The 19,748-nt window shown below is 40.5% G+C and overlaps 1 protein-coding gene and 1 long non-coding RNA gene across 3 annotated transcripts in view; one reads left to right on the forward strand and one right to left on the reverse strand.

The window, feature by feature from the left end:
- The window catches only part of LOC147025135 (receptor-type tyrosine-protein phosphatase delta-like), a 278,354-nt gene that overhangs the window by 233,748 nt on the left and 24,858 nt on the right, over positions 1-19,748 (reverse strand). The window lies entirely within an intron of this gene.
- LOC147025136 (uncharacterized) lies at positions 11,322-12,457 on the forward strand. Its single transcript, XR_015059364.1, has 4 exons — positions 11,322-11,548; positions 11,642-11,800; positions 12,000-12,057; positions 12,353-12,457. It is a non-coding gene; the product is annotated as an uncharacterized LOC147025136 (long non-coding RNA).

A 19,748-nucleotide genomic window follows, 5' to 3' on the forward strand; every position in this document is an offset into this window, starting at 1 on the left:
ACGTTATTCAAACATCTTTGTGTGCCCCCGTAGCTTAAGCTCTCTTCCCTTTGCTCAAAATGCTCTTCAAAAGCATTCAAAGATTTTGTCATAATGCCCTCAAGGAAACATCCACAGATGTTTTGAGCCGAGATGAGAAGGAGAATAAATGGAAGGGTGCAAAGTCAGGTGAATAAAAGATGGGGATGGGTTTTAACCGAATACCTGCTGCTTTTGCAATTGCAATTGCAATGCGAGAGTTCTGAGCAAGAGCAAGGAGTTACATAATTCCAAGGAGGAATAGAATTCTCAGCCTGGCTAGATATGCCAGCCACTATATTTACCTCCACCACCGAAGGTGGACGGAGATGTTATGTTTTCACCCCTGTCGGTCTCTCTGTTTGTTGGTCTGTCTGTCTGTGAGCAGGATATCTCAAAAACTTGCAGACCGATTTGGACAAAAATTGGTGGACAGGTTGGGTGTAAGCCACTGAAGAATTGATTCGATTTTGGTGAAGATTTCCAAAGTGATATTTTATAATTGAGAGATTGGGCCAAAAATGATACAGGGAGTCCTCGCGATACAGTATGTCCACGATGTGATCCTGAAAAGTTGGACTTATAACGAAACGATGGATAGCGGGAAAATTTTCCCCATAAAAATTTATTTATTTAGGAAGATGCATTCCAACACTTAGTTTACATCCAATACAACATCACTCAACAAGCCCAGCAATCAAAAAATACCAATTAAACACACAAAACATGGAAAAAAACACAATAAATTAAACAAATTTTAAAAACCCAAACACCTTTTTATCTTACTTACCATAATTTTAAATTATTTTATAATGCTAATTTAGCGGTCTTACACATTGAAAATACCTAATTGTTTCTGTCAAGCCGCTTGCATCAGTCCATCGGTCCTAAATTATCCTTCCCACGAGGCCACGTGGTTTCCCCCATGGACCCAGGCTCCAGCCTTTGTGCCAGCACACACACTCGTGCCACGACCCCCTGCAGTGTCCACACGGGACCTCAAGAACAGCTCCCACAGTGCCACACCTACTTCGGCCTTCACGCCCACTTCGGCCGTGTCTGCAGCACAGGCCGCATTACCTGAACTGCTCGACTTTCCGCTCATTGTTACAAGATTACAGGGCGAGAACACAGTAAGACCCAAGCTCGCGCGATGTACAGTAAGTCCACAACGTTGTATACGCAGACTGGGAGGCAAAGAATGGTAGTGCATTGTGGGCAGCGAAGTGGTGTCATGTCATGTCACCTACAAGAGACTGTTCTCACACTGCGTGGAGTTTACGCCATTCCCCTCTGCCTCATTCAGAAAACGACGTTATTGCGAAACTATTCGACGGATAGCGATTTTGTTTCCCGAATAAATTGATGATGGAGAGGCGAAATGATGAATCGAGGGATGACATAGCAGGGACCCCCTGATTTTACATAGCATATTTCAAAATGTTATGGATGGCTATGAAAAAAAAACTTGGTGGATGAGTTGGGTAGGTGACAATAACAAGCCAATTAGATTTTGGTTAAGGTCCGGAGGCAGATCCAGCCTCTCAACGGGATACAAAGAACGTAAACTTCAGCCTGGCAGACATGTACACTCTCTCGAGTGCCATTCTAGTTTAACATTGTTCATCAATCCTTTGCTCCTATTCTTCTTCAGTATGCAGCAAATAGCTGGAGGAAGCAACATTTGATTTGGGCACAGCTGTGCCATTGATCTCGTGCCTCCTGTAAGTTAAAGCAGTAATTTGGAATTTGGCCAAGATAGTTCAAAGAGGTGTTTGTTTGTTTTTTTGGAAGCGATTTTTGGAGTCGCTTCTGGAGTAGACAACTGGAATGGAAACTGGATTCGTGATAGGAAGCAACGAGTGCTGTAAACGGAGGATATAAGGAGTGGGGTACTCCAGGGATCAGTTCGAAGACGGATATTATTCATAATTTACATCAATGGTTTGGATAATGGGGGTGAAGAGTCGGCTTTTAAAATTTACAGATGACACAAAGCTTGAATGTAAGATATACAGCAGAGAGGGGGTATTCAGAATCAGCAAAGTCCAGATCCTTCAATGGACTGGGTAATAAATTGGCAGATGCAGTTCAACTTTAGGAAATGCAAGGTGCTGGGGTTGGGGAAGAATAATGAAAATAGGGATTACATAATGAAAGGGGCAATCTTGGAGAGTGCGACACAGGAGAAGGGTCTGGGGGTGGTAATTTGTGCTGAAGGGGGTAGGTGACTAAGCAAACAGGACAGTTCCACACAGCTACAGATAAGGCTAATCGGATTTATGTGAGATTATTTTATAAATTACAAATCAATAGAGGTCGTGTTACCTCTGTACATGAATTTAGTGAGGCCTCATCTGCAATACTGTGTGCACTTTTGGTTGCCATATCTGAGGAAGAACACAGTTGCCATGGAGAGGGTTCAGCGCACAGCCTAGCTCGACTGAATCAGTGCTCTCGCTCTTCCATAAGCCTTGATTTTGTATTTAAAAAGAAACACCACCTTTGGGAGCCACAGTTCCACTTATGGGATAAAAGAACAAACAAAAAAAGGACATTTCATTTAATATTTTTTGAATGCAAAATATATGCTGCGTAAAAATTAGAAACTGACACATTAAGTGCAATCATTTAATTAATAATATAATCTTGTCACTAAAAACAACTGAGAATCAATGTTGATATACTATTTATATGTGACATACAGAAAAAAACAATTTATTGTAAAAAATGCATATTTTAGAACTTGCCGGTTGGTCGAATGGTTAAAGATTTATTTATCCTCTTATTAGTGTGTTTTGACTCACATGGCTGCTCAATCTTGATAACTTGTAGTTGGCAAGTTGACGTGCATGCCAAAAACTGATTAACATTTGTTGAGGGCCACCTTTGCCCTGTAGTTGATTCTCAAAATGAATTAGTTTACAATCGAGGACACAACCCCCAACCGCACATTAAAAATGGGATGTGTAGATGTACATTTAAACAACTAAATAAATATGCAGGTAGTGCAGATGGTGAACTGTATGTAAATGAATAAACAATTCAAAGTAATGTGTTGCAGGGGTGGATCCAGTTCCTGCGGGGTCTGCACTCTCCTTTTTGGGGAGTAAAACAAACATTATGACAAAATCCACAAAAAAAAGACAAAAAATAACCTTCCCACCCTTTGCACTGCCACTCTATGTGTCATCATGGTGCCAAATAAAGGATCAAACCCTGGGCTAGGTCGGAGGCTTGGAGCGGGTTAGCGGAGAAAAACAAAAAAAAAGGAAAGTTGAAAATCGAACCGCTCACCGTATGGTTCACAAACACAGTACGAAAGGGGACTGTTTCCGATTCCTGCACAAATCCCACTACCCATAAATATATTTGAACAAGCAATCCTTCCTGAACAAATTCAGGTACTACGATAAACATGTGTTGTTTGTAGGGAGATAAACAACGTTTGATGTTCACAAAACTCATTCTCATGTAATTGTTAACACTCAAATGACTCGACCAAAAAAAGAAGAAGAAATGACTGAAGACACAACATGACGCTACAACTTTCACCTTCTCTTCCCTACAGCATGGAGATTGATATGGAAAAAGTGTGTCCAAGGGGTATTTGTTTCCTGTTGTTTCCTGCATCAGTAAAATGGGATTTCCTTTGAATGACAACACAGATTGTGGCAGTGGGCAGTGTCACATGCAATTTGGGATTTTATTGAATGTTTCTCGACTTTTTATTATCCCCCCCCCCCCCAGATGTCCAATTAAATTGTTCGGTTCCACCAACTGAGATTTTATTCACCTCCTTTCAAGACCACGAGTAAAAACTATTTAAAACTCGGGTCATGAGTTACCTGTTGTTTTTATCAAAGTTGATAACACCTTCCTCACTAAAGTCCACATCTCATATTGATATGCTTCATGATTTAGCTCATTTTTAAAGGGCTTCGTTTGCAAACTGGTCAATGCTTACTGCAATTCACGGACCAGAGTTTGTGTGTTTGTGTTTGTCACATTACTCCTACAGTTCTGGGCTGATTACATCCAGACTTGTTACATAGGATCAGCATGACCCCAATTAGTGTGTAGGGGTGTTTTTATCTTTGTCGGTGGTCTTGGGGGGGGGGGGGAGAGTGGGAATGCAAATTCTCGATGTAAATGTTTATCGTGGAGTGCCACCTTCAGGTGGGGAGGGTAATACAAGTCCTACCATTTACAGTTCAGTATTCCTGTCCCCACGTTTTTCAGTGCAGCAAGTTGTTTTGAACTAGAAGCAGGAGATATATTTTTGCTTCATGCACGTAACTTCATGGGATTTTTTTTGCCGACACAGAACTGTCAGTTGCCTATACACTGCCAAAATAAAGGTACGCATCATAACAACATGCTGCATGCTTGGAACAAGATTGCCCATCAGGAGGGTACTCTGCCATTTTATATAAAAAGCTGAAGAAACAAATATTCTGAAACGAATGAAAAAACAAATTTTGCACAACTTTCTACGGGTTTCTTGGGGACAGGTCACAAATTAAAGAAGACATATAAACCCTGTATTTGATAAAAGTGGATTATAGAACGATGCATACATCTCGGCCAGCGAAGTTATGCAACTTGGAGTAATTTTTGTGAATAAGTGCAAAGAGTTTGAAATAAAATTATTGTTCATGAAGAAAACAAAAAAAGTATACATGTGTGTATGTATGTGTATATATATATATATATATATATATATATATATATATATATATATATATATATATATATATATATATATATATATATATTATGGATACAAACAAACACGACAAAATAGTGACGGAAGCTTTTCATGCTGCACTCTTCAGGGTAAAAATCGCAGCAAGTGAAGAAGGAAATGAAAGCACGTGCTTTATACACAGGTCTCAATAAGGTAGACACTGATTGGTTCAACCGTAATGACGTCACGGTTAATCTGAACGCCCATTGGTCGGTTCATCATCTTCACCTCGAGCTGCCATTGACTGGAGCAGAGTTCGTCGATGATTGACGTTTGCAACCGCATCCTGGAGAGAGGGGGATGGGTTTCCCCTTAGGTCCATTCACCATTTGTTACCGTACTTCCCTTGATCTTTCCAATTTCCATGCTGAAAAAGACACAGAGATCGTACAAATTCCTTTTGATGACATAGTATTGGATCGGTGGTAAGGATGAAGGTTGCTTCCAACATACGTAAATGAAACGAGCTCCGACCTCGGCTCAATATCCTGAACATATCTGCATTGTACTGGTCTGCACAGATAGGGTTGGCAACCAGGTGCTGTGCAATTGCAGATGTAGCAGATACAGTGGCCGGTGGTTGCTGGATATTTCTACATGCTCGCACTGGTTGTGTTCTATCCCTCACAATCTTTCTTCGAATCGCTAAGGGGACGTGTTGTTTGATCTGATCAGCCAATCTTAGTGTTGTGCGGTCCATGTACCGAGCTTCACATCGGCACTTAAACTCAAAAATAACATTGCTGGTTTGTGAGCCGGGTAGCACATCCTTGTTAACCGACGTCAGCAAACGGCGAGAGGTTAAGATTACTTGGGGTTGCACAGCCAGAGATGTGTTGGACACAATATGTTTGATTTGTACTTCAAGCCTTCGTGATGATTGCCCTTTCCAGGGCATCCTGATATAGACTGGACACTTGTCTGGACCAATCTTCCGATCTTTTGTCGTGTTTAGAAACTTGTCTATGTATCTCTTAACTATATGCTCAGGATAACCATTCTCACCGAGTATATTCATGATTTTGTCAATTTCAGCAGGAAGATTACAAGGTGAACAAATCCTCTGTGCTCTGTTAACCAGGATATTGATCAAGGCAATAGTGTTTCTCGTGGAGCTGCAGGAATTCCAGCGAGTCAACTGCCCTGTGAAAGTCGGCTTCCGGTAGACGGATGTTGTGAAACCAAGTTTGGATCTATCAACCAACACGTCCAAAAACGGTAACGTGTTTGACGATTCCAGCTCCGTGGTAAACTTCAGCGCTGGATGGAGAGTGTTAAGCCATGCCTGGAAATTGTCACATGGTGTCCGAGACTCAAACAAAGCAAAAATGTCATCAACATACCGATAGTATACGATGGGGGAATCTACCCCTTGCCGACCAGTCAGTTTCTGCATTTCGTGATAGCCTGCAAAGATATTTGCAAGCTTTTAATATCAAAGGATGCCATGATGTTGTGCTCACTTGTCGGTGTTTCAGCTCTCATTGATTCTGCAAATGTGAAGGAATCCTTGACCGCAAAATGAGAAAGTGAATCCAATACTGGTTGCAGTACCTCTCCCAACCACTTGGCAAGTTCATGTTGTGCTGATCTCACCATGGACAGTATGGGTCTTAGAGGGATATTCTCCTTGTGAATCTTCGGCAGGCCGTACATTCTTGGACGTTGGGCTCCAACATGTTTAATTCTGTCGTACACCTCCTTTGATAGTTCTCCACGTTTGAGAAGCTGCAACAGTCGTTTGACGATCTGACCTTCCACCTGAGGCGTGCTATCATGTTCCATTACACTGCCCAGATATTTAAATTTGGTTTCGTCTTTCAGGATGTCCATAATCTTGTCGATGTAATCAATATTATTCATGATTACCACTCCGGTGCCTTTATCCGGTTTACAAATGTGAATGGCAGCATTCCTCCTCAATCCTTGTATTGCCAAGAGAACATCCCGTTGCATGTGAAAATCCATGACGTCATTCGGGATTCCACAGCACGCATGCGCGAGGTCCGATAGTCTAGCCCTCAGCGCCTGGTCTGCTTTGTTTGGTACAGCCTGATGCGTTGATAGTTGAGCGATAGTGAGCTAAAAACCAAAACTGTGGAATGTTATTTTAAATTTTATCGATCAATTAATTATTCACACCCAAACAGCATGGGCACCGAGTAATTGTGCGAAATTCAGAAATTTCTTGGCCATCACGTTCTCCTGATTTGACGCCTCCCGATTATTTTATTTGGGGTTACTGAAAAGAGTGTGTATACATCAATGGGCCCCATACAATTCAGCAGCTCAAGGACAACATCTGTGCAGAAATTTGAGGGCTGCAGCAAGTTATTGTCCGCTGTTATGGAAAATGCTGTCGAAAGAGCCCATCTCTGCGAAGCCGAAAATGGAGGACATCGAAACTGCATCATTTTTCATAAATCAAGTAAATTTATCTCCATTTTATAAATTATATTTTGGAATAAAAATAATCATAAATTATTAAAAAACAGATATGTTATTTAATTTCTAAATCCCTCGGTGACTTTTGAGACACCCTGTACATATGTGTGTATATATACATATATATTTGCATATCACATTTGATTTTGTGTTATGACATTTACAGGCAAGCATTCTAGACTTTAAAAACATCATTCAGAGTAATTGTTGAAGAGGATTGCTGTGTAAATTGTGTCCCCTAGGGTTGACAAAGCTTCAGGGTGCAACTCAATCGCATCAAAATTAACAATTAAGAGGTAAATTAAATATTATCTTTCAATGGAAACTAATGATTCTTTTCCCTTCCCAACATGCAGCCAATGTGGTCAGTAAATGCTCATAGTGCACCTGAGAGCATCTAAAATCACAAAGCTTCCGGAGCCCTTAAGCGTGACACGTCTTAATGGCTTTGCACTCACAGCATCTGGGCAAGTACGTTTACCCACCCACCCATTCCCTTTTGCTCCCCTTATCCCCCTTTAAAAAAAATCCTGGATCCACCATTGTGTTGGTAGTGGAAATGGTAAAATGTATGTAAATAAACAATCATGAAAACTTTTACAATCCTGTACTATCTCTCCCATAATTTTCTTTTTTAATTACCGAAATTCCAAATGGACTTCTTCTTATTATTATTAAACATCTACAATTATCCCCAAGTTTTTGTGGGAAGTTTTTGGCCAAGTCTTGCATGAACTGACTGGCAAGGCCTGACGCTCAACTCAGTCAAGGTGCCAGCGATAACTCACCTACTCTTTGCAAAGGACTCCATGGGTTCTCCATCAAATAATGCCAGCAGATGGGACACCAGTTTAACGTCCATCAAAGGGACAGCACATACTATACATTGATTGAATCACCGTGCCTGAGATAACAGTTCATAGCTGGGCCGAGAACCCAGACTACACAACTTAGAGGTAAGTGTGTGTAACTCTAGCCCATTCTGTCAACCAATGCCAAATGGACTCCAATCCAAAAATAATTTAATGCGCCTCACACCCAGATATAACAATATACATGTGACGAATATGAAAGAAATGTGTCTAGTCATTTTCAATTAGAGGCTCCAATTGGATGGACGGACAGACAGACAGATGGACAGACAGACAGATGGATAGACAGAACCAAAATTGTAAGTCGCTGATGCCCATGTTGGAGTATAAAATAAAAATGGGAATTTACATATTTCAGTTCTTGATTTCATCATATCCCGGAAGTCATCAAATGGTTACTACATGCTAAACAACATGAGAAAAAAATGCCCTCCTTTTAAATTTATGTATTTCTGAAACTAAGACGTCTCATATTTTTTACATTGAGGAAAAACAAATTTTTTTCATCTTATAATCAGACAGACATGGTTGATTATTTAATGTCTGTGGCTCCAGAAAGTCCAAAACAAGTCCACAAACTTGGGATACAACTTATAATTATAAGGTGGGTCTTGCTTTCAGTTAATAAATGCATGAAAACATTAAAACCACAGGAAAATTTAGATACAAGAAAAGCTACTTGGCCCACCATGTCTGTGCCTTATCTACCCTCCATTTAATGCATCGGTTTTATATATATATATATATATATATATATATATATATATATATATATATATATATATATATATATATATATATATATATATATATATATATATATATATATATATATACATATATATATATATATATATATATATATATATATATATATATATATATATATATATATATATATATATATACATATTGTTACGGGCCGGGGGTCGGCCGCCAACCGACCGATCTGAACAGAGCCGCAAGTCAAGTCGGCCCGACCGATCGCCCGGAATATAGATCGCCGCCCGGATAACTCCGAGCGACGGGTCCTTGTACAAGAACCGAAATACGCCAATCGGCAGATCACGTGGGGTCGGGTCGATTGCCAATCTTCAATTCACCTAAATACCCACGTGATCCAACGAAAGGGATATTCCACCCTTGACGGAACTCGTACGGAACAAACCGCCAAGGCGAGCTTGTCCATGCGCTATTCCGAGCGGCGCAATAGCCGAGAACCGTCGGTCCAAATGTCCCCCTATTACGGCAAACCAATGGCTTTCTCACTCCCAAAACACGAAATGCTCAGTCAATGAGGGAATGGACGCAACGAGCAGGTTTACATTCACACAAGGACATTTATTATAATGAAACACATATGCAATTATATAAGGCAAAACACGTATGCAATTATACAAGCAACAAAAGCACGACAAAAGAACTACAACCGTCTACTTATTATGTACAGTCATTTAAACTTAACAGCAGTTCCTTCTTATTTGACGGGCCCACGGACACACGCGCGCACGCGCGCATGCACGCACGCACGCACGCACGCACGCACGCACACACGCACGCACGCACGCACACACACACACACACACACACACACACACACACACACACACACACACGAAACAGTGGCTGAGGCCTTTAATCACGAGCTCCAGCTCAGAGGACAGGTGAGCTGAAACTCAGAGCTTGACTCGAACCTTTCCACCTCGTGTGGTCTTCAACTTGTCCGGACCCGGGCTCCAGCGAGAGCGAGCTGGATCCAATCGCCGTGATCCTTCCCGAGCTCCCGCGAATCCTCCCGCGCTTCTCAACACGTGCCGGTGAGACGAGGAGCCGATCCTTCCTGTCGATCGTCGCTTCCCCGAGGATCCAACTCCAAGAGGAGGCCGATGCGTCGCACCAAGCCGAAAAACAAAATGGAGAACAAAAAGCTCCATGAACCAAGAGGAAGAGGAAGAGGAAGAAGAGGAAGAAGCCTCCACTCGCAGCTCGAGCCGAACAACCGGCTCAAGTTCTTTCCAAAACAAAGCAGCAGCCGAAGCTCACCGAGCCAGCCGAAGCAAAAAGCTTCCGAAGGCCTCAAGCCAAGCAGGACCCGATGGCCTGCTGAACGACTGCTCTCTCCGAAGCAAAAAGCTTACTCCTCCCACGGGACTCAGCACACAGGAGTAGGGTAAGAAAACTGATTCTGGCTCACTTTTCCCCATGTAAATGAATGGGGGATTTTCAGCAATGAATTTTTTCTTTTTTTTTCCCTAAAAAATAAATCCCCTTTTTAGCCCAAGGTATATTTATTTGTCTCCCCTTTTAACCTAGGGGCTCTCTATTCAAATAACCTCTGCAACAAGATAAAGATTTGTTCAAGTAGTAAAGTCGTAATGTGATTTGTTAAAGGTGATTCTAAAGAAATATCTGAAATGTCTAAGCCTCGGGACACTCTATCAAATAACCGATGCATATTGTTTAGCTCACTCATTGAACCTATAAACATTTGTTCATTCTCAAATTCCTTCAATAGTTTAATTTTCTTTGCACAATAATCCCCATCCAAAATATTGAAAAACAAAACATTTGAATCTTTATATTTTTTAAGATACCCCTTTTGTGCCATTACGAAATGATAAACTTCTCTTAATGATCTCATCTGGCCACCGCCTGAGTTGCAAATCATTTTTGTGCATAAACCACGCCATAAAAAAAAGTTTTGTTTCAAATGTTTTCAGTTCGTGCCATGAAAATGAGGAAGTGTTTTTTTGACACGGTCGTGCTGTGAAAATGAGGAAGTGTTTTGGACTGTCATGCTGTGAAAAAATAGGAACTATTCTGTGAGACAAGGCCTCGTGTCTATATTTTATCTCAGAACACGAACAGGCTTTTAAACATAAGTTTAATCAAAATCATTTTAGGGCATTTTAAGTACGTTTTAAAAATGATTCATACAATTTGAGAATATATCGCCCAGTTATTTTCCAAGCTGTCTCGCCCGAAGCGTCATTTCCTGTGGCCACACCCAATGATTAAGCAATCTCCTCATCGTTGCCTGATAAGTGATTCGACAGACAAAGTTTCTGCCAGACGGGATTTTCATTTTTACAACTGAGACATGAGCGATCTTTCTTCCGCGAACAAAACAGCTCAACACAAAGTTGGCAAGCTTGTGTATGGGTTCCTCTTTGAATGATGAAGCAATTGATTATAAATTAAATTGTGATAATTCTGATATTTTTTATTTCTTGGCAGGTCCTTGGAAGAAAAGCAGTTTACATATCACGACGAGGTGCATGAAATTAATGCTCTTATTGAAGAGGTCAATCATCTTAGAAGAGAATTGAAAAACATTTTTAATGACTGACACGACGTCTTATCATGGCCTCTGATCTTTTTGTCATCTTGTACCAATGGTAAAAAAAAACTGAGACATGGACTCACTCTCTTCCGATGAAGATAACAGCTCACGACAAAGTTGGTAAGTTTGTGTATGGTTTCCTCTTTGAACGATGAAGCAATTGATTATAAATTAAATCGTGATCATGCGAAAATATATATTTTTTCCTGGCAGGTCCTTGGAAGAAGTGGAGTTTACATATCACGATGAGGTGCATCAAATGAATGCTCTTATTGAAGAGGTCAATGATTTTAGAAGAGAATTGAAAAACATTTATAATGACTGGTACGAAGTCTTATCACGGCCTCTGATCTCGAATGAATTAAACCAATGGTGAGACACGTGTGTGTGTGTGTGTGTGTGTGTGTGCGTGCGTACGTGCGTGCGTGCGTGCGTCTCTTTCCCTGTCTGTTTGTCTCTCTCTATCTCTCCCTGTCTGTCTCTTTGTATCTCTCTCTGTCTGTCTTTCTACCTACCTCTCTCTGTCTGTCTCTCCATCTATACCCTTGACTCATTATTTTTTTTTTTTCAGCTCGATCACACAACATAAGCTGTTGAAGCAATTTGGTACAACACATGATTTTCTGGAGGTAAATGTTTCTGAGTTATTATTTAGTTATTTGTTTATTTATTCTTTTATTAATATCACTCTCTCTTTGGAATGTCGCCTTATGTTGGTTGCATCATTAGTTTGGACGCGGTTTTGCCAGTACACTGGAATTCATTTTATTGGCCTTGGAAGGATGACAGGCTGAGTCGGCCTCCTGGTGTGTTAATTCAGTGGTCAACGAGGCTTGAACTGAGAACCAACACCAGGCTTACTCATATTACCATGTAATTATCTTTATAAAACCTAATTATTATCCACTTTTTGTTTCAAAACAGAATATGGTGTCTGAGTTTCAAAATCACAAGACATCTGAAGAAGATTGCTGGGAAAGATTATACATTCTCGCAAATGAATATTTAATATTTTCAATTTTGATTAATTATATTTGTTTTGTTTACAATTACTTGATTTTGATTTTCAAAAAAAGAATCAAGACATGAAGGAGAGGGAGGGAGGGGGGTGGAGGGGTAGGTGAGCTCCCCCAATGACCCATCACCCCCTCATCCCACCCCTCCCCTCACCATGTGTGTGTGGAAGGGTGGGGGTGGGATGAGGGAGGTGGTGGGTCAAAGGTGGGTGCGCACAGGGGGGATGAGGGGGGTGGGGCTTGTGTGGGTGGGGTTTATGTGGGCGGGGCTTCGGTGGGGCTTGTGTGGGCGGGGCATGTGTGGGCGGGGGTTGTGTGGGTGGGTTTTATGTGGGCGGGGCTTGTGTGGGCGGGGCTTGTGTGGGTGGGGTTTATGTGGGCGGGGCTTCGGTGGGGCTTGTGTGGGCAGGGCGTGTGTGGGCGGGGCTTGTGGGAGGGCGTTTATGTGGGTGGGGCTTGTGTGGGCGGGGCTTTGGTGGGGTTTATGTGGGCGGGCTTTGGTGGGGTTTGTGTGGGCAGGGTTTATGTGGGTGGAGCTTGTGTAGGAGGGGTTTATGTGGGCAGGGTTTATGTGGGCGGGGCTTCGGTGGGGCTTATGTGGGAGGGGTGAATGTGGATGAGGCTTATGTGGATAAATGGATGGGTGGAGAGATGGGTGGATGGGTGGAGAGATGGGTGGATGGGTGGATGGGTGGATGGGTGGAGCTTTTGTGGATGGGTGGATATTTTTTTAATTAAATAAACATGTTGTGTGTGGGGAACTAATTAGCTAATCACTAATTATGTGAATATGATGAATATGGGTGGAGCTTGTGTGGGGTTTGTGTGTGTGGAGCTTGTGTGGGGTGGGGTTTTTGAGTGGAGCTTGTGGGGGGTTTGTGTGTGGTGGGGTTTGTGTGGGGTGGGGTTTGTGTGGAGCTTGTGTGGGGTGGGGTTTATGTGGGTGGGTTTTGTGTGGGCGGAGTCAAAAAGGGGCGGAGTCAAAAAATTTCAATTTATCTTTGTCTTTTGTAATTCCTGTGAATAAAATGAACCGAAAATCTCTTCCCCTTCCAAATCATATATCTTATAAGTCCAAGGAACCGTATTTATTACATCAACAATTTTAAAAAGTTTGTTTGTCCATCGTTTAATATAACCCTTTTCAAAATGAGATTTCCACCTATATATTCTTACGATATCACCAACTTTGAACTTAGGTTTTCTGACAATCTCTTTTTCATATTTTAATTTTGTAAATGTTTCTGATGGTTTCATATTTGTTGACGTGTGAACCGCGTCATTATACTTATCCACAATATCCTGAATAAAAGATGGCCATTGTTGTGAACCGAGTTGTGTGAATTTTTTATATAGTCTCTCTTTTAAGGTACGATTAAAACGTTCAACAACAACTGCCTTCCCTTCATTAAAGGTACTGTATAATGTAATTCTGTTATTTTTTAGAAAATTCATAAATGTCTTGTTATAAAACTCTCTACCCTCATCAGTCCACAATTTTTTAGGTTTTCTCTTACTTTTATTAAATATCTGTTGAAAGGCTAACATAAGAGTATTACCTGTTTTGTTTTTTAATGGTACAACTCATGCGTATCTACTCCTCAAATCAATAACGGTTAAAGCATACTTGTACCCCTTATCATTATTGAGTTCAATCAAATCAGCAGACCAGATATAATCTACTTCCTTGGAATAAACTTTCCTTCTCTGAAACTTTGTGAATATTGGTTTATGTAATTCATCAGCTAATTGCTCTTCAATCTTAATGATATCATTAGAGCTTACAAGTTTTTTTGAATTTCCAAGTCCAAGTTTCAATTTAGCACTGATCATCTTCTTCACGATGAACCTATCAACTTTTTCTCTCAAGGTTGGATTTTGTATCAGAGACAAATTATACAACATTTCTCTATCGGCTTCATGCTTTTCTTCCAAAGTTGTGGTATTCCCATAATCAATATCGTGTCTCATGCACAATTCATCAACTCTATTGATGGGCTCACTCCAGGATTTAGGATTGTCTGCCTCATCTAATCTTTTATCCAAGTTTGTGCCTGGACCACAGAAAGAATACCCTGGTAGATGTAATTCCCCTGGTATTCCAGTAGTTGTAAATTTACTTCCTGATAAAAAGTTTTGTATATCTCCTCCTAGTTTGTGTTTGGAGATAAATAGATTTTTTTTTGAACCACACACCGAACATATACCTTTTTGTATAACCCTGTTATTTTTACTTTTAATATATGAAATATTTTTAGTATTAGTTTTCTTTTTACATTTGAGGCAATAACTCATTTATTTATGAGAAAAATTCCTGCAGAGTGCAAAAACATTTTTAGTTTCCAACATGCACATTTGAATCTTAATTTTTAAAACATAAAGAATCCTTAGAAATGCCTTCACTCTCTCCTCCATTTATTTAAGAAAAAAAAAAATGAAAAACTTGAATTAAAATCCATATCTTGTCGATGTCAATAGTCTTGTCGAAAGTATTGCAAATAGACTTGTCAATTCTTTGTTTTCCTCCTCGGTGGGTTGAGTTATTTTCTTTAATACCCCTAATCTTTTTTTAATCTCACTGGTTTCCATATTTTGATATTTATTCTTTCTCTCTCTTTTCTCCCTCTCCTCCCTCTCTCTCTTCTCTCTTTCCTCCCTCTCTCTCTTCTCTCTTTCCTCCCTCTCTCTCTCTTCTCTCTCTTCTCCCTTTCCTCCCTCTCTCTTCTCTCTTTCCTCCCTCTCTCTTCTCTCTTTCCTCCCTCTCTCTCTTCTCTCTCTTCTCCCTCATCTCCCTCTCTCTCTTCTCTCTCTTCTCCCTCTCCTCCTTCTCTCTCTTTTCTTTTTCCTCCTTCTCTTTCTTCTCCCTCTCCTCCTTCTCTCTCTTCTCCTTTTCCTCCTCTTCCCTCTCTTCTTCAACTCCTTCCTCATCCCTTATTATCCTTGAATCGCTTACACCCCATAGAATATCATACATATATTCATCAGGATTTCTTGTTATTCCTGTATCCAAAATAATTTTTTTTACAACAGGAAACCAATAAAATTTCTTTTGAATTTCGAAAAGAGCCTTACCTTTCCTTAACTTTATAATTTTTTCATTATTTAACATTCTAATTAAATCTAAAGTTGTCGGTTTATCAACATCAGCATAATGCCAATCTTTTATTGAAAATACCTCATTCTTATGTTGTAGAACAAATTTATTAAAATACCGAATACCCTTTTCTTGAAGGTATGCTTGGACACAGAAATGATAATTTTCTTGAAGCCTTCTTGCTGTCATTTATGTATTAGAAATATATGTTAGAATAATATTATGGCACGAAACACCTCCCCATCTTCCCATAGTTAAATCATTTTGTATTTCCTTACTTATTATATATAATCCTGTTTTTTTCTGTTTTAATGATATAAACAAGGGCAAAACCATTATTATATTTACCCTTATTAAATTCTTTTATTTGTTGTTTACGAATTGTGGCCCCACAAAACTCATTCTCGATACCAAGTGGATAATATTCTTCCTTACGAGACTGATTTAATTGTTTCAGGTCTTCGAGGTTAATTTTAAATGACCAATTATACCCTATACTGTTTCTGGTGTATGTTCCCCCTCCATCCCCTCCCTTACCTCAAATGGCCGCACTGCTGATTCCACACGTGATAAAGCTGAATGTCTAAACTCGGTGTTTGCAGCTAAATCTTGTGTCCCAAACCCATCACTATCTCTACCCACTTTAGCCAGTCACACCCAACTGTCCCTGGACTCTGTATCCTTTTCTCCTGACAAGGTGGAGAGCTTGCTTTCAAACCTCGAGTCAGATTCTGCAACCGGTCCAGACGGCATCAGCCCACGTGTCCTCAAAGCCTGCTCTTCTGCTCTTGCTCACCCTCTCTCTGTTCTATTCACCCTCTCATTTTCCCAAGGTCATCTGCCATCTGCTTGGAAATCTGCTAACATCACTGCCCTGCATAAAAAAGGTGCAAAAACAGATCCCTGTAACTACAGACCAATCAGCCTTCTCCCAATCATCAGCAAGGTTATGGAATCCATCATTGCTTCAGACATGAAATCCTTCCTCTTCTCCAATGGCTTGATTTCCAATCATCAATTTGGTTTCAGACCAGGTCACTCTACCCTGGATATGCTGCTACTGCTCTCCCATCAATGGATGGAGGTCCTCAATGCCAGACAGGAAATCCGAGCCGTATCCCTGGACATATCACGTGCTTTTGACACAGTCTGGCACCCTGCCCTACTCACCAAACTCTCTTCCCATGGTATTCAAGGCCATCTCCACTCATGGCTCGCAGACTTCCTCTCCTGTCGCAGTCAACGTGTGGCCCTAAATGGAGTTCTTTCATCCCCTCTTCCTGTGCAGGCTGGAGTTCCTCAAGGTAGCGTTCTGGGCCCTGTTCTTTTCTGGTTTTCATCAATGATCTCTCGGACTCTCTGGAAAATCCTCTATTTCTCTTTGCCGATGACTCCACCCTCTGCCGTACCATCTGTCATCCCTCAGACCGGCAAGCAGCAGCTTCTTCGCTCACTGCAGATCTGGATAAAATCACAAACTGGTCCAACACGTGGAACATGTCTTTCAATCCACACAAATCTCACACTCTCACTATGTCTCTTCGAAAGGACCGTTTACAAAACCCCCCCATCCACTTTCTCAACAATCCTCTGGAAGAAGTCTTTTCTTTCAAGCTTCTGGGTCTCACTATCTGCCATGACCTTTCCTGGGAAAGTCACATTTCCAACCTTGCCTCAAAAGCCAGTCGCCGACTGGGAATCCTCCGTCGTGCAAAGTCCTTCCTCGGCCCTCTTGAGCTCCTGACTACTTACAAAGCTTTTGTCCGTAGCCTGATGGAGTACTGCTCTCCCCTCTGGGCTGGTGCGCCTGCCTCCCTCCTTTCTCGACTTCACGCTGTCGAAACCAGGGCTTTTAAGATCATTGGCATCTCCCGCAATGAAGCTGAGTCTTTGGGCCTCTCACTCAATCACCGCAGGTTGGTCGGTGGTCTTTCTGTCTTCTACCGACTCCTCTCCAGCCTTGCCCCCCCTGCTCTCTCTGCGATTTGTCCCCACCACATTTCCACAGGGCGCTCAAGGTCCGCCAACAACCCCCTTCTGGTAAAACTACCAAAATCACGAATCACTGCTCATCTTCACTCTTTCATTCCACTTTTTTCCCGCCTTTGGAATAAACTTCCTCACTCTATTCTTTCCCATTCTTCCCTCCAGGCTTTCAAAACAGCTGTTCACCACCACCTCTTATCTTCCCCCATCCAAATCCTCGATCTTTTCTACCCCCGATAATCCACCCAAGCCCACTTCCTTCAATTCTCCTGCTTTCCTTCCTGAAAGTCCCTGTAATGTCCATCTTCTCCTCGCCATGTTCCCCGTCCCATCCCCATCCCTCTCCCTTCCACAGTTCACCTGTGTCTGTTCCCCAATGTTTTGTCCCTTCCACTCCCGCCCCTCTTGTCTCATGCCTCCTTGCTGTGAGTTGTGTGTTAGCTCTCATACGAGCCTCGACCAAGGTATACAAAAAAAAAAAAAAAAAAAAAAATCATTCATATCATACCCCCATTGTTCTCTTCTCATACAAACGATACGCCCTTCTTTATAAAAATTTATTTTAATTCGAACTGTGAATTCTGTATGACCTGGAGATAATATCAACACTTCTGTATCTTTGGAATACACGGCCGTTTTATTTAAGGATATATATTGTGATAAATCGCTTAATCTCACCAAGTCATTCGCGTCAGTCGGGCTTGGATAATTTTTTAATTTATAAGCATTTTTCATGTTAATATTTTTGGTTATATTATATTTATGCCATTCAACCTGTGCCTTTGTGTAATAATTTGATAAATCAATATCCAGTTCTTAGGATACACCAAAGATAGAACCATCTTTACCAACATAAGTCATTTATATTCGATTAAAAATAATATCATAAAATTTTTTTATTTTTGATGAGTTGAAATAACACATACAGACATAATTGACCACAACACTTGGAATTTAATTCTTGGACTTGAAATGTTTGATAAACACCATTCTGTAAGAATTTTATGACTTCAACAGGTGGTGGAAGACCAAAACTATCAAAATAATATTTGTCTTGACTATTAAAAATACAAACCCAATGAGAACCGTTCCCATTATTATCTTCTAAGTTCATAATAATATTCTTTGTATGTTTCGGCACATTTGTTAATTCATCTCTCATACAAATCACCACATTATGAATTTTTAATTTCTTACAATATTTGACAAGTTGTAAATTTGATGTTGTATTCTTTCCAAATTCTTTAAACCACTCATCAATGCTCATTTATTTATTAGAAAGATATAATCCATTACCTCTTTTCGTTAATTTTACACCTGCTTGTGCAATAGAAGAAAGCATATCTCCAACTAACAATCTCACTTTGTCAGGCAGACCTTCAAGTTTTTCAGCAAAATCTACAATTACACCACTTCCACTAATTTGTTTCTCCAACTCTTTGTTATGTCTTTCCAATTCTTTTTGAGCCTGGAGTTGAGCCTTCCTTTCGTTGGCAGTTTTCACCGCTGTTGAAATACCACCCGTCAATGCTCCAACCGCACTTAAACCAGCAAATAAAGGAATTAGAAATGGGAGAAATCCTCCACTCGTCTCTCTTATTGAATATTTTTTCAACATTGGTTTTGTCATTTTAATTTTAAGTGAGCCAGTGTCATTCAAGATTTTAACCTGTTCTCTTGTGAGCAAAACATCAATTCTTACTGCTGCTTTTCTCTGAATTGTATTCACGTTAATCATACAAGGCTTTTGATTTTGAACACAAGATGATAGTTTATGAAGATTGATTTGATTAACATATACCCCAGTTGGTACTTTGCCACTCATTTATTGAAAAAAAATTATGTGAGACTAATCATCACACCATTATCTGTATTAATCTGTAATTCTGTTTCTTCCAAAAGCAAACAATATGTATCAACTTCTTCACGCTCTCCTCTTTCAATGAATAGGGAAGTATCCACTCGATTAGACTTTATAGTTTCCTTTTGAGCGCTCAGGTCAAACGCATAGATTGTATACAAACTTTCAAATGCTGTCATATCCAAAATAGGTTCTTCATTTCCATTACTTTCACACACCTTTTGGTAAGACTTGTATGCTTCAGCAAAATCATTTTTTTCCCAATTAATTGCCAATCTATCTCGTGGATAAAATGTTCCAACTAGAGAAACGCGAAGTTGTTTCACCTTAGCATTATCACTCAATGCATTATTCTTATCAGTC

This window comes from Eptatretus burgeri, chromosome 6, assembly GCF_056783735.1.
Source record: "Eptatretus burgeri isolate ZD-2024b chromosome 6, Ebu_testis_v1, whole genome shotgun sequence".
Taxonomy (NCBI): domain Eukaryota; kingdom Metazoa; phylum Chordata; class Myxini; order Myxiniformes; family Myxinidae; genus Eptatretus; species Eptatretus burgeri.